Here is a 14,900-nt window from a genome sequence, read left to right as displayed (position 1 = left end):
TCTAGGTATATTCTCTTATGTTTTAAAAATTTCTATTATAAAGCTTGTGGCTAGCATTTTTCTAAGCCATTTTTATAGTTATAAGAAAAATCTCTAAAGTTATCGACTTCATGCAAATGTTACAAGAAAAATTTGGACTTTTTTAAGACCATGGGAAGAATAAACTTATTCTCTACAACTGAAAGCACTTAAAAATACACAGGGATAGAACTCAAGTTTGCATTTTGGTAAACTAGGTGTGTTTTTCACATTTAGAAGGTAACCTTATAGTGTATTTATATAGTAGGACTTTTTAAATCCAAAATTAGAGAAATAAAATTGAATGAATGTGTAAAATTAAAAGGACAATCCTTTCCTATCAAAAACACTAAAAATTACTCAAGAATGAAGGTTGGGTGTGTGTTTTACTGAACTATCAAATTCATTTAAAATATGAGGAATACCAATTTTGAGAACATTGTTGTAGACAACTTAGAAAGAGTTTCAAAATTATGAATGGGGTTTCTGTATATATATATATATATATATATATATATATACACACACACACACACACACACCTCCAAGTATATGCTCTTATGTTTTAAAAAATGCCTCTATAAAGCTCATGGCGGGTATTTTTCTAAGCCCATTTTTATAGTTATAAGACAAATCTATAAAGTTATTGACTTCATGCAACTATTGTAAAAAAAGATTGACTTGTTTAAGACCATAGGAGGAAGAAACATATTCTCTACCACTGAAAGCACAAGGATAGAAGTCACCCCTGCATTTTGGTCAACTAAGTGGCCATTTCACATTGAGAAGGTAACCTTGTAGTGTATTTACACAACGGGACTTTGTAAGTCCAAAATTAGAAAAGTAAAAGTATAGAAATGCGTTAAAATAAAAGAACAACATTTCCTATCGAAATCACTCAAAAATACGCAAGAATGAAGGTTGGGCATGCATTTTACTGAACTAGTCAAATTCAGTTAAAAATTGATGAATAACAATTTTGAAAACAATGTTGCAAAAAACTTAGAAAGAGTTTCAAAATTCTGAAGGAGGTGTTTTTCAAATATATTTTATATACCTCCAAGTATATGCTCTTATGTTTTAAAAAATGCCTCTATAAAACTAGTGGTTGACATTTGTTCTAAACTCACTTTTATAGTTATAAGGAAAAAATATGAAGTTATGGACTTCATGCCAATGTTATAATATAAATTTGGACTTGTTTAAGATCATGGGAGGAAGAAACATATGGGGTAAAATGGTGTAAAATGTGGGACATCTGGTGTAAAATTCAATCCATAAACATACAAATGCACATAGATATTGCACGATTATATTCGAATTAATGATTATTAACACGTGTGCACAATTCATAAGTCTCTTAGTCATCAAAGGAGTAGTATCACGAGAGAAACTTCCAAATCGGAACAACTTGTGGTATGATTTCACCCAAGAGGAACTTCGGGATGAGAATCTTCAACAAAAGAGTCTTGGTGAGGAGAACATTTCCCTAGGTAGCAAGATGGAAAAGGGAAAATGGAATTATAACAATGGCAACAAGAAGGACTTGAGCAAAGTGAAATGCTTTGCATGTGATGAGTTTTGTCATTATGCGAGCTAGTGTCTGCATAAGAGGAAAGGAGGGAAAGAGAAGAAGTTTGAGATGGTTTATCTAGCTACTGTCGAGGAGGATGATTTCACTGGGAGATTTGATGAGGAAGTTTCTCTTATCTCTCATTTCTCCGGGAGCACCATGCGTGAGGGTGCTTAGTTCCAATACAGTGGGGCCTTGAAGCACATGACAAGAACACAAGAAGTGTTTGAGATCCTAACTGAGTGGGACTCTGATCTACATGTGAATATTGGTGATAAGAGTCGCCATGCAATCATAGGAATTAGGATTGTACCATTCAGGATGGAGTCAAGTAGATTGATGCAAGTCCAAGATGTACTTTAGGTACCAAAGCTTAGATGTAGCATGCTTTCAGTCTCAACAATTGAGGCAAACAAGTTTTATGTTCTATTATGTAATGGAAAAGTGATGCTCAAGCCCAATGGATCTAACTCTAGCCCAAGGGTGGTTCTTGGAGTAAAAAAGAATGATCTGTATAAGCTAAAGGGAAAGCTTGTTGACTAAGGAAAGAAGAAGGTTTCAAAGATTCGAAGGGAGTCAAGTTCCAGAGGGAGTTCATTGATTCAAAGGGAGAGATGACAAGTCCAAAAGGGTGCATCATCAAAGAGAAGAAAGGAAACTTCCATAACTGGCAAGGAGCCATGGAATGGCTTAAAATCCTATCAAGAAAAGAAGTGGGAGCCTTCTAGTAACAAGGAAACTTGCAAGAAGGGTTTTTCTCTTGCAATAGGTTTTGCTTTTGTGATGAAAGATGTTTATGATGAATGTTGGAGAGCATTGTGGAAGAGGATGGTATTCCAGTGTGGGAAATAGAGAGACTTCCAAGAAATGGAAGCATCACCCTCGCTAAGAGGGAGTGTTGAAATTGGGTGGCATCAGAAGGTATTCTCACATGCCTTTGATGCTAGGCTTGTAAGAGAGAAATGCTCATAAAGTGTGATTTTATGAGTGTATGGGATTTGCACCAAAGTTGTAGCCTTTGTACCCAAAGTGATGGGACTTTGTGCCCAAGGAGCACATTTAATGTTCTAATTTAATGTTGAGTATAATGTCAGAGTTTTCTTAAAGGACAAAGGGGCTTCCAAAGGGACCTTTGGTTAAGTATATATTACAGGTCAATGGAGAGGCTTGAGGAACAAATCATATGGACAAGAAATGATGGATTCTTCTTGATTGAGATATGAGATTTTCCTGAGGTTATCGTAGACCTGCAACTAGGGAAGTAGGATTATCTTTTGGGCAGCTTTTTCTATGGCAAACGATTGTTCTTGGTTGTTGAATTTGTTGTTTGCAAGTATTGTCAAGGAATTTTAATGGAATTGACCTAGCTACAGGACAAACAAGGAAGATTTGTTTTCTATGCTAGGGCCTAAAAGTACACAGGTGACATCTAGGAAAGGAGGGCGTAGCTAGGAAAGGAGGTCGTAGCTAGGAAAGGAGGCCACAACCTATTTAAGGTTGTTGAAGTAAGCCACAACTAGGAGAGGTTGGCCATGACCCAAAAAAGAAGGTTGCAGTAAAAAAGGAAAGGGCTATGACCATATGGAGTATTGTGCAAGGGGGTGAGAGCCTGAAAATTTCTACAGAAGGTAGCTGAAGTATTTTGGAGGCTTTAAAGGCCAATCCAAGTTGGAATAGGCCTGGCTAAGGAGGGTTGGGAAGCCCTATTTTGCTACAGTAGTTTTGTTAGGGTGTTGTAGGTGTATCTGTGATCAAATGACTACCACAGTGTTGATATTTGGGAAATGTTGATATTTGAACTGCCACAATGTTGATATTTGGGAAATTTTGATATTTGGACTCCCATAGTGTTGATAATGCAGGAAAAGTTGATTTTTCCTGCATTATTAAAGGACAAAGCCTTGGCCTTGGGCATCTTGTCAAAAGGTTTGACATTGTTCTCTATACATTTTCTAGGGGTTATAAAGGGCCACTATCCCTTGTATGAGAGCCCTAAATAATCTTGTTAAAGGACTAATAAGAAATTAGTTTTGGACAATAAATATTGTGTATTGTGCATGATCTAATAGTTGGTATATTTTATTGTGCAAAAGTTGTTTCTAAAGTTAGGCATTTCAGCTTGTTTGTGTTTTTTGTTTTGTAAAATTACCAAAACATAGACCAAACCTAGGGTGCATGGTTTTCTAACATAACTATCTTACAATGTTGTTGTTCTTATTTGACTTTTTCTATTATTTCTTAAATATAGCAGACCAATCCCTTATTGTTGTAATGCCTTCAACAATCCCTACAAAGTGACCATGCTCTACCTCTTTATCTAATGAATGCACAAACCATTATATTGCCATCTCTTGTGTTAATGCTTGGGAGGCTTCTCATTATTGATATATTATTACAATCATGAAAGATTTTAAAAAGGTTTATCTATAAATGTTATAAATAAAGTGAACCTATGCACTAAGGAATACAAATGACAGCAAAGGGTTTACAAAATATTTACCTTCCATTAAGGTTGTATTCAAGTTCTTCAACAATTGGATCTGCAATATGAGGTGTCAATGGCTCATCTTAATGATGTGTAACAAGGTCTTCAAGTATTTCACTATGCACATCTATGACTTGCTTCTCCTTCTACTTAGTTAGGTAAGGCATTTAAATATTTAAGTTTGTCTTTTATTTCAACCAATAACTTTTACAAAGCTCAAACATTAGATATTTTATTTCCTTTAAAGTGTCAAGGAAAACATTAACCAAATCAATAGGTTGATCATTGATTTCTAAATTAACCCATCTCTTTCTAATGATTCTTTCAAACTCGTCCCAACAAGAAATGTTTTTCTAAAGTGGATTGTCGAACCATGCTTTTACTCTTCCTTCAAAAGTATGGATAGAAAGTCACACATAAACATTATGATGTGATATATCCCCCATCCACAAACAATCGTAAAAATGCAAAACAATTCCCTCCACCAATGTGTCAATATCTCAATCAAATTGAAAGTACATCCTTTCAGCTAAGGAAATTCTAAGGGAATCACTCAATACTTAAAAGACGTAAACAACACCATCTAGCCATAAAATCCATTCTTCAAATTGAAAAGTTGATTTGAAACTACAACAATTACATCTTTAATTTTTTCATACCAAATGGAGTCATCTAATGAGAAACTAGATCTTCAATAACAAATCTCTCATCACATTATTGTAACCATGTCTATTAAATCCAAGAAAGTGACTTTATCCCCATCAACAACAACATTTTATGGCCTCCAAAATATGTACTTCAAAAGATGAGTCCAATCAAGTACAAATCCCAAAGCAACTTCAAGACATCATCCATTGTCACCTTGATGATCATCCTCCACACTTTAGGTTAGTGCTCCTCTAGCACAATGAAGGGTTCCCTTAGATAAAATCGTTAATTTTTCTGCTAATGTAGATTTGAAAATCATATTAGTGAAATGGGTTGTTTTAATATTTTACAAGTAGTGTTAAGTTATGGTATGTTCTATGCTTATAACAGTTTACTTCTTTTTCTTATTATATTCCACAGATTAGCAATCACATGTACATAAAGTAAAGTGCAGATAGAACATTAAACAATCGACAGAAAACAAGCCAAGACAAGAGACACAAGATGTGGCGGCTAGCCAAGGACAAACCCCATAATGTGTGGGGAAACCCTTTGATCAAATCGTCTTTTATCTTCAATAATTCAGCAGAGAGAAATAGTACAATAAATCTGATTCATATCAGCAGTAGCAAACCCTAGATCAGCAACATCAGCATTAGTGGCTTCATTATCAAACTAGGGCAGACGATATCTCACAAACCAACCGTCAGATTGACTTCATTCCACCACCAAAAGTTGCGGCTTCCAGAGGAGGTTCAAATGAACCTTCAACTTAGTTCAGATGAGGAGATCTTCTAGGCCACGCAGGTCAATCTTTACTTCTGTAGTTGCAGCTTCAGTTTCAGCAGTTTCCGGCTTCAAACTAGGGCAGTAGATATCTTGCAAACCGTTCATCGAATTGACTTCATTCCACCACCAAAAGTTGCAACTTTCAGAGGAGATCCAGATGGACCTACAGCGCAGTTCCAAAGAGGAGATCTTCTAGGCCACACAGGTCAATCTTTGGATCTGCAGTTGCGGCTTCAGGTTCAACAGCTTCCGGCCTCACATGTGTGAGAGAGAGACCCATTTCTGCACAGTAGAGAAGAGACTCATTTCTACGCAATAGTGAGAGAGAGATGTGATGAGAAGAGTGAGTGCAAATGAGGAAAAGTCCTTTTATATTTATACACAACGTTGGTGTTTGAATAGATGCGACTGTTGGACTTCTGAGCCTACATGAGTTGTAGGTCGGCTTGATAATAATTCCATAATCAAAATAAATTCATATCTCCATGAATACTTATCGGAATCGGATGATCTTTATATCAATCCTACACCTCTCAACGAGAGGAATCTAATAAAAATATTATCAGCCATGAATAACATGAACCACATGAAGTTTTACCCTGGTTGCCAATTTTAACATTCTCTCTCAACCAGGGAGAATTTGATCTGCAATCTGTCTATCGGTCGTTACTATTCATCCATCAAATGCACTGCCCTGTATAGCCTGACCCTTGCCTTGCTCTGCTCTATTCTGCCTGTTCTGATTTGTCTTGTTCTGCCCTACACTGATTGGTACTGTTTTGCTCTGTTCTGCTCTGCTCTTGCATTGTTCTATTATGCTCTGCTTTTGTCCGAATTATGAAGAAGAAGAAATGATCGAGGTTGTATCATACTGACTCAAAGTCAGTCTCAAAATATGTACCACTGGTCCCAGACCAGTCTCAACCAACCTGAAGTCAGCGTCATAGTGAGTACAACTCCACTGGTCCTAGACCATTATCATCCTCCACTGACTCAAAGTCAGTCTCAGAGTGTGTACCACTGGTCCCAGACCAATCTTAGCCGACCTGAAGTCCGCTTCACAGTAAGTACCACTCCTACCACTGGTCCCAGACCAGTATCGCAGTCTCAAAGAGTGTACCATTGGTCCCAGACCAGTCTCAACCAACCTGAAGTCAGCGTCATAGTATGTACCGCTCTCACTGGTCCCAGACCAGTACTGCACTAACACGAAGTTAGTCTCAGAGTATGTGCCACTGGTCCCAGACCAGTCTCAACTGACTCGAAGTCAGCGTCATAGTATGGTGCAACTCCTACCACTGGTCCCAGACCAGTATCATTGATCCCAGATCAATGGAGGTCATCCTAGCGTAGGGAGTACGGTAGATACAACGATGCGTCCATCCATACTACTATGGTCCCTAACTTCATTTCCCTGCTCATTGATTAGATGAGAGGTACTTCCCATGAGTCCCAGACTGCATGGGTAGGATGCCTTGACAGGAGAACTAATCAATCTTGTCCTCATAGGAGAACACATCAATCCTGCTACAATCGCCATGGAGAACACATCAATCCAGGCCGCCATGGAGAACACATCAATCTAGGCCTCACAGGAGAACACATCAATCCTGCTACAATCGCCATGGAGAACACATCAATCCAGGCCTCACAGGAGAACACATCAATCCTGCTACAAAGAAGAGCGAATCATCCTGTTCCACAAGAGAGTGAATCATCTTGTCCCAAAAGAGAGCGAGTCATATTGTTCTAGTGTGCACCACCAAGGGAGGGTGAGTCACCCTGTGGTCGTATGTTGCTCCAGTGAGAACCGCAAGCCTTCAGAGCTCCCAGAGCTCAATGTATGCAACATGCAAGACCCTTGTACAAGGGTTTCTTGACGACTACAAGTCGTTTGGGATAATCACAGATTAGATCTTTCCTCGGGGCTTTGACAAGGTGTATCGACCTGTACATCATCTTAATGCGATGGAGCCTCCTTGCTCATAGACTTACCATATCCCAGATGATGTCTATTTGCTACAGTAATCAACGAATACGGGATTCCTCAATAATCGAATCCCACCTTTGGTTGTTACAGAGAATCACAATGGTATGTGTTCAAACAGCTCACTGAAGAGCTTCCCCAACCAGGCAGCTTCATACGAGATCATACTCGTAGATATGTATCCGGTCTCGGTGGTGCTTATGGCAACTGACTTCTTCTTCCTGCTCATCCATTATATCGAAGCAGAATCCAAAGAGAAACAACACTAAAAAGTGCTCCAGTGATCCTCCACACTACCTGCCTAATCAACATTCGAATAATCATGCAGTTTCATATTTCTGGTAGTGTATCTCAATCCATTAGTAATTGTGTCATGAAGATATCTTATAAGATTCTTGGCATCAATGCAGTGAGGCTCAACCAAATATGAGCTCATAGTGCTAACTGCAAAACATATGTTCAGACGGAGGTTCACCAAGAATATCAACGCGAATGAGTTTTTGAAACTTAGAGGCATTTCCCAAATCTGGTCCGACATCACTACCATATAACTTCTAAAAGTTAAGATCCTCAAGGTAGTCATAGGCTTGCACTCCATCATACCAAATCTTTCCAATATCTTTACCACATATTTTCCTTGAGATAGGAAAATTTCCCTTGGCTTCTGCCATACTTCAAGTCCTTGGTCCTTCATTTCAAATTCTAAAGCCAAATCCCTCTTACATTTGTGAATGAGAGGGTCTGCACCTGTTAGAAAGAGGTCATCCACATACAACACTAGTATGAGAGGCTTGTCATCTTCAAACTTAAAGGTTAGGATCGGCTTCACTCCTAGTGAATCCTAGCTTCATCAAGTAGCTATCGATCCTCTCATACCATGCTCGGGGTGCTTGCTTCAGCCCATAGAGAGCCTTCTTCAACCTGCATACATGAGATTTTCGATTATAAATCTCAAATCCTTCGGGGTGCTCCACATAGACCTCTTCTTTGATCGAACAGTGCAAGAACGTGGTCTTGACATCCATCTGATGTAGGTTCCATCCTTGTGAAGCCATAAGGGCTATGATCAAGTGGATGGTCGTATATCTGGAAACAGGTGCAAATATCATAGTCTATACCTTCCTTCTGGGATAAACCACGAGCAACAAAATGAGCCTTATACTTTTCCATACTTCCATCTGCTGCATGCTTTATCTTGTAAAGCAATTTTGAAGTAACAATTGTCTTGTTTGGGGTCTAGGAACTACTTCCCAGACATCATTCTCCATAATAGACTCATATTCTATGGTCATAGCATCCTTCCATACTTAATGCTTGACGACATCTGAGATGATGAAGGCTCATTTTGTATGATCGTGCTCATGATGGTCAGGTATCCCTGATACCTGTTAGGTTTCTTACTTTGATGGAAGGTTCCTCAGGGTGCAGCATGTCCTTCAACATCATCAAGTATCCCCCTAAGCCATGAAGGTCTCTTCCTAAAAGAGGAAGGCTCATGTGGATGAGGATCAATCGGATCCATGGGTTCTTCTACATCAGGGATTGATTCATCATCCTTTTCTTTCGGTTCCTTGGTGTCGGCTTCTTGAGAGCTCCTCAAAGTCAGAAGATTGTCCACCTTGCTAAGAGCCATATCTTCGTCAAAGGTGACATCATGACTAATCACAACTTCCCTTTGACCGGCGGTGAACATTTCTTCAGGAGTTTTAGAACCCAATGCTTGATGAGGGCATTGATTTTGTACATATACGACGGTGTTTGTAGTTTCAACCCATAGAAACTTCGGAAGTCTTTGATCATGTAGCATGGCCCGAACAGCTTCCACAATCGTGCAGTTCTTCCTTCCTGCCACACCATTCTGCTCAGGAGTATGTGGTGTAGTAGTCTCCCTCTTAATGCCAACCTCAGTTATGCATGACTGAACCAACTGTAATATATCGGAGGTCTTGCTTTGGCTTGAGGGGAATGGTCCCCTTTTGAGCTTTCCTTCGGCACATCCTGGACATACACCTTCTTTCTCTACTCGAAATTCGGGCATCCCTGTCACCATTTGTGTTACACCGAGTATAGCTTTATAATGCAGGAGGGCAAACCTCCGATGCCAAAGTTCAGACTGAAGAGATGTGTCATAAGACATGGCACCTAGCGGACTTCCATCAACCTGATATAATGAATCAACACTAAACCCAAGAGTAAAGGCATATTTAACGTTATTTTTCCATATATGTACCTTGCCATCGCTAAAGGTTACCTTGTAGCCTTTGTCTTCCATTGTTGAGGTGGACACTAGGTTCTTTTTGAGGTCAGGTGCATTTAATACATCCTGGAATTTCTAGCCTTCTTGAATGGTTGTCCTTTTCCTCACGTCCCATCTCTCCTCTTACCTTTGTTATTGAATTTGTCATTCCTTTGATTGCCATCAAAGGGATTTTGATCATCGTCCTGGTGCGAGTCCTTTCTATCAGGGCACTCCCTTGCATAGTGACTTGCTTTATCGCAGATGTAACATCGTCATTTTCTTCCAGCCTTAGGTCCAACCTTTCCTTTTGGTTTAGTCCCAGAATTATTTCTTTTCTTAGCATGAGAAGAAAAGGCAGCAGAGGACCTTTAGGCATGGGCATTTCTTGCTCTTCTTCCCTTGTTTCTTCTTGAATGCATCTAGCCATTAATTCCTTGAAACCAGGAATTACATTATAGTTCAAAAGAGTAGTCCTGAACACATACCATTCGGATTGTAATCCTCCAAGAGTCGTGAGTGCCATTTCCCAGTCTATCGTAGATTTCTTTGGAGGTGTCCAGTTCAGAGATGTAGGGCACCAAGTGCTTGTCGATAGAGTCCCAGATGATCTTCTATTTTGACTTCTTTGGTTTTCCATTTGTTCCATGCAGCAGCGAATGCATTTGATGGAGGCTCAACAATATTGCCTCTTACATGGTCCAACACTCCTGGATCTTCTAGGGTTAGATCGATAGACATCTTCAATGTGTGATAGTCATATTTCTCACGGAGCTTGTCTTCGGCAGGAAAGAGTGTTGAGGACCCCATAGTTCTTTTATGATAGCCTTGCCAATTTTCTCTTCGATGATTGTTGTTGCTCTTGCTCGGGCTTTGTCTTCACCTCAGCTCTGATACCATGTTAAGTTATTGTATGTTCTATTGCTTATAATAGAGTACTTCTTTTTCTTATTATATTCCACAGATTAGCAATCACATGTACATAAAGTAAAGTGCAGATAGAACATTAAACGATCGATAGAAAACAAGCCAAGACAAGAGACACAAGATGTGGCGGCTAGCCAGGGACAAACCCCACAATGTGTGGGGAAACCCTTTAATCAAATCTTCTTTTATCTTCAATAATTCAGTAGAGAGAAATAGTACAATAAATCTGATTCATATCAGCAGTAGCAAACCCTAGATCAGCAGCATCAGCATTAGCGGCTTCATTATCAAACTAGGGCAGACGATATCTCACAAACCGACTGTCGGATTGACTTCATTCCACCACAAAAAGTTGCGGCTTCCAGAGGAGGTTCAGATGAACCTACAACTTAGTTCAGATGAGGAGATCTTCTAGGCCACACAGGTCAATCTTTACTTCTGCAGTTGCAGCTTCAGTTTCAGCAGTTTCCGGCTTCAAACTAGGGCAGTCGATATCTTGCAAACCATTCGTCGGATTGACTTCATTCCACCACCAAAAGTTGCGGCTTTTAGAGGAGATCCACATGGACCTACAACGCAGTTCCAAAGAGGAGGTCTTCTAGGCCACGCAGGTCAATCTTTGGATCTGCAGTTGCAGCTTTAGGTTCAACAACTTCTGACTTCACATGTGTGAGAGAGAGACCCATTTCTGTGCAGTAGAGAAGAGACTCATTTCTATGCAGTAGAGAGAGAGAGATGTGATGAGAAGAGTGAGTGCAAAAGATGAAAAGTCCTCTTATATTTATACACAACGTTGGTGTTTGAATAGATGCGACTATTGGGCTTCTGAGCCTACATGAGTTGTAGGTCGGCTTGATAATAATTCCATAATCAAAATAAATTCATATCTCCATGAATACTTATCGGAATCGGATGATTTTTATATCAATCCTACACCTCTCGACGAAAGGAATCTAATAAAAATATTATCAGCCATGAATAAGATGACCCACATGAAGTTTTTCCCTGGTTGCCAATTTTAACAAGTAGAGACTTGGTTGAATTGAAGATGACAAATTCCTTATGGGCTATTGAGTTAGGGTAGCAAGATGAAGAATCAACATTGAATGGAATGGTGAAATCAACAAGGCTACCATCAATAAACCCTTAAATCAATTATATCAAACAAATTAATATGCAAACTTAATGGAATGCTCATAAAGATCCATATTCATCTCGAAATAAAATCAACCTATGTATTGTGTAATCATCTATACCTATACAATAGTAAGATAGCCTTAAAATATGAAAAGATATCAATTAATTTCTTCATTAGCAGCTCTAATTGCATCAATACATGCTTGTATCAAATGATCATAGTGAAGCCTTTTTCTTAAGCCAAGATAAGCACCCAGCGATGGGAGAAATACTTTAGATGAGAAGAGTACAACAATGGATTTATAATGGTAATCATGTACATTAATTCAACCTATTTGTATGATGCAATTGTAAATATCATAAATTCCTCTCCCTTTCCTAGAAAGAAACATGTACTTCGAAATGCATATTCTCATCAACTTAAATCCAACTTGCAAATGAGAAGTTGTTGGTCTTTCATAGCTTCATACCTCAAAAAAAATCAATTAGAACATTATAAAGATTACTCTAAGATATTATAGATCCATCTTGTTGAAGAATCTAGAGCATTGATGTATAGTACGATTCTTCTTTGTGAAGCACTTTTACAATTTATCTTGTTAGCTTAACCTTCTTCTTCTTATTAATGCATGTGTGTTTACTTCATCAAACTGCTACCAAAAACATAAGAACAAGAACACAAGATGTTGGCTCTCTACCAGGGAAAAAACTCTCTCCTAGAGAGGAAAACCCTTTTATAAGTTTCTCTTATTGAAGCTTCTTATTGAGTAATGCCAAACACTAGACCCTTGACAAGAATATCCTCCAAGCATAAGTCAAGTCCTTCCTTCTTCCGACATTTTTTTTCCCGACACTTCATCCTCCAGCACTTTGTTCTTCTTTCAGCAACTGATGATAGATCATGTTATGCTAGCTCTAGAAGAGATATTTCTCCTTGATCCTTAGTGAACTCTTTCACATATGAGGAGTCCTTTCTTGCCCAACCGAGCTCTTTTTTTTGAGATATAGTTGCAGACTTGTTATGACAGTAGTGCAGCCTTATTTCTTTGCACGTGTGAGGGGATTCCTTGTGAGATTGACCTCTTTTTCTTTGCTTGGGAGAGCTCCTTTTTCACTTGAGTGAGAGGCCTTATAGGCCTACTTTGATTGCCTAACCAACGAGATTATATGACTGTGATAGTAGTGTTGTAATGACCGCTGACCGCAGGAAGAGACTCCTTTCATAGCATGTGTCACTGTAATAGGTCTTAATACAACCCTATTGCACTTTGGTGTTCTTCCTCCTTTCTTCGTTGCCCTTGTAGACTCTTCTTTCGTCCTTCTATTACATTCGTTGCCCTTTATATTGCCTTCTACCTTCGCTGATTTCAGAGGTGAAGAATGCTTGTCGTTAAAGGAATGGACAACCTCTATTTATAGAGGATTGTCCCTCCCTTAGGCCGACTTGAGGCTGACATGATGACTATAAGCCAACTTGAGTTTTCTTCATTGGTTTTGCTTCTTTTGGTGATGTTGTTGCATGGAGAGAACTTGTCTTTGCATGGAGAGAACATGGTGTAACATACCCTTAAGGGTCTTCAAAATTTATTTTAACTCTTTAGCTCACCTATAACACTTACATGTGCTAGACCTATTTCAATGAGAAAGAAACTCATTGATAAATATAACAAAAATAATATTTATTTTCTTGAATAAATATAAATATCAAAAGTACATTTATGAAGACAGAACCTAGTTACACTTTCTTTAACACTCCCTCTTAACTAAGGATGTATTCATAAATCATTACAAGGTCTTTGGCTATTTTTCAATCTTGAAGAATAAACATAATAGAAGTCGGATTGGCAATCCATCATTATAACATCATAGTAACCAACATTGTTCATAGCAAGGCCTTGACTAGCAACTCTATCTCTCATAAGGTCAGAGCACAATGATGGTGAGACCAATGACTTATAGACACCTTAGTCATTGTCTTTCAAGGTACATACCCACTCGGATGTTCACTGAGTATGACCTTCTAGGACTATTCTTGTCTTGGGTTCCCAGCCCTCAAAGAATATCGGTCCTCTTGCATACTCTTGTCTTGGATGCCCTACACATCCTCAAAGAGCATCGGATGCCAAATGATAACCTAATCCTCCCATTCTTTCTTCGCAAGTGAAGACAAGAATATTGTGTCTATCTCTTCGTCTTAATTGAGGACGACATGCCCAAGTTTCCTCTAACAAGGAACTTGCCCAAGCTCCTTTGTAGTTGGGAATTTGTTAGAACTCCCTCTTAGCTAGGGACTTGTCCATTCATCAGCAACTTCTTCTTCGTGGGTCCTTCAGCTGCTTGATCTCCTTCTTTCCTTTGATGTCATGAAGTCTTTGTTTGAACTTCTTCTTGGTAGGGCATCGACCATCGATCACTTTCCTTCCTAATTTGTCATGGCATTGCTCCCTTCATGGAAAGTGGCCTTCTTGATATATGTTAGGTTCTTTCATCATCTAGCTACTCCTTTGTTGTCTGTCTATGCTTCAGAATACTTGTCACATAGATGCTTAGTTGTTATTGCTTGTTCCCATACTTCGATTTAGTAGCCCTTCATGACTTTATATTGACATTGCTTCAACATCAAATAGTGCTTTTGCTGGATGGCTTCTTCATCATGACATCTTTGTAGATTTGAATCAGTTATATGTACCTTAATATCTCCAAGGCCTTCATATGTTTCAAGGGTCCTTTGATCTTTTTCTTCCTTTGTCAGACTTGGCATGCCTTCTTTCGGGAGATGTCTTTAATGGATCTTGTCAGATAGTGATTCTTTGTGACCATGGTGTTCTTCACATGCTTGATATCTTTCTTCATTTTCCTTTTCTTGGATGGATTAGTCAACCACATTATACTCCTTATGGGATCATTTCTTCACGTTTATCTTCATTGCATTGTAGTACATGCCTTCAAGCATGTCATTGATGAAAGAGATCCTTTTATACTTGATCATGCTATAGAACTATTCCCATGTCTCAATAGTATATATATGATGACATGACTTAAATTTTGATGCATACATACCTCATCTCGATTCTCCTTTGATCATCTTGGCTTCATTTGA

The sequence above is a fragment of the Pinus tabuliformis genome, chromosome 8 (assembly GCF_031772625.1).
Source record: "Pinus tabuliformis cultivar Carrire ecotype Pingquan chromosome 8, CPIR1, whole genome shotgun sequence".
Taxonomy (NCBI): Eukaryota; Viridiplantae; Streptophyta; class Pinopsida; order Pinales; family Pinaceae; genus Pinus; species Pinus tabuliformis.
This window is presented reverse-complemented; position numbering follows the sequence as displayed.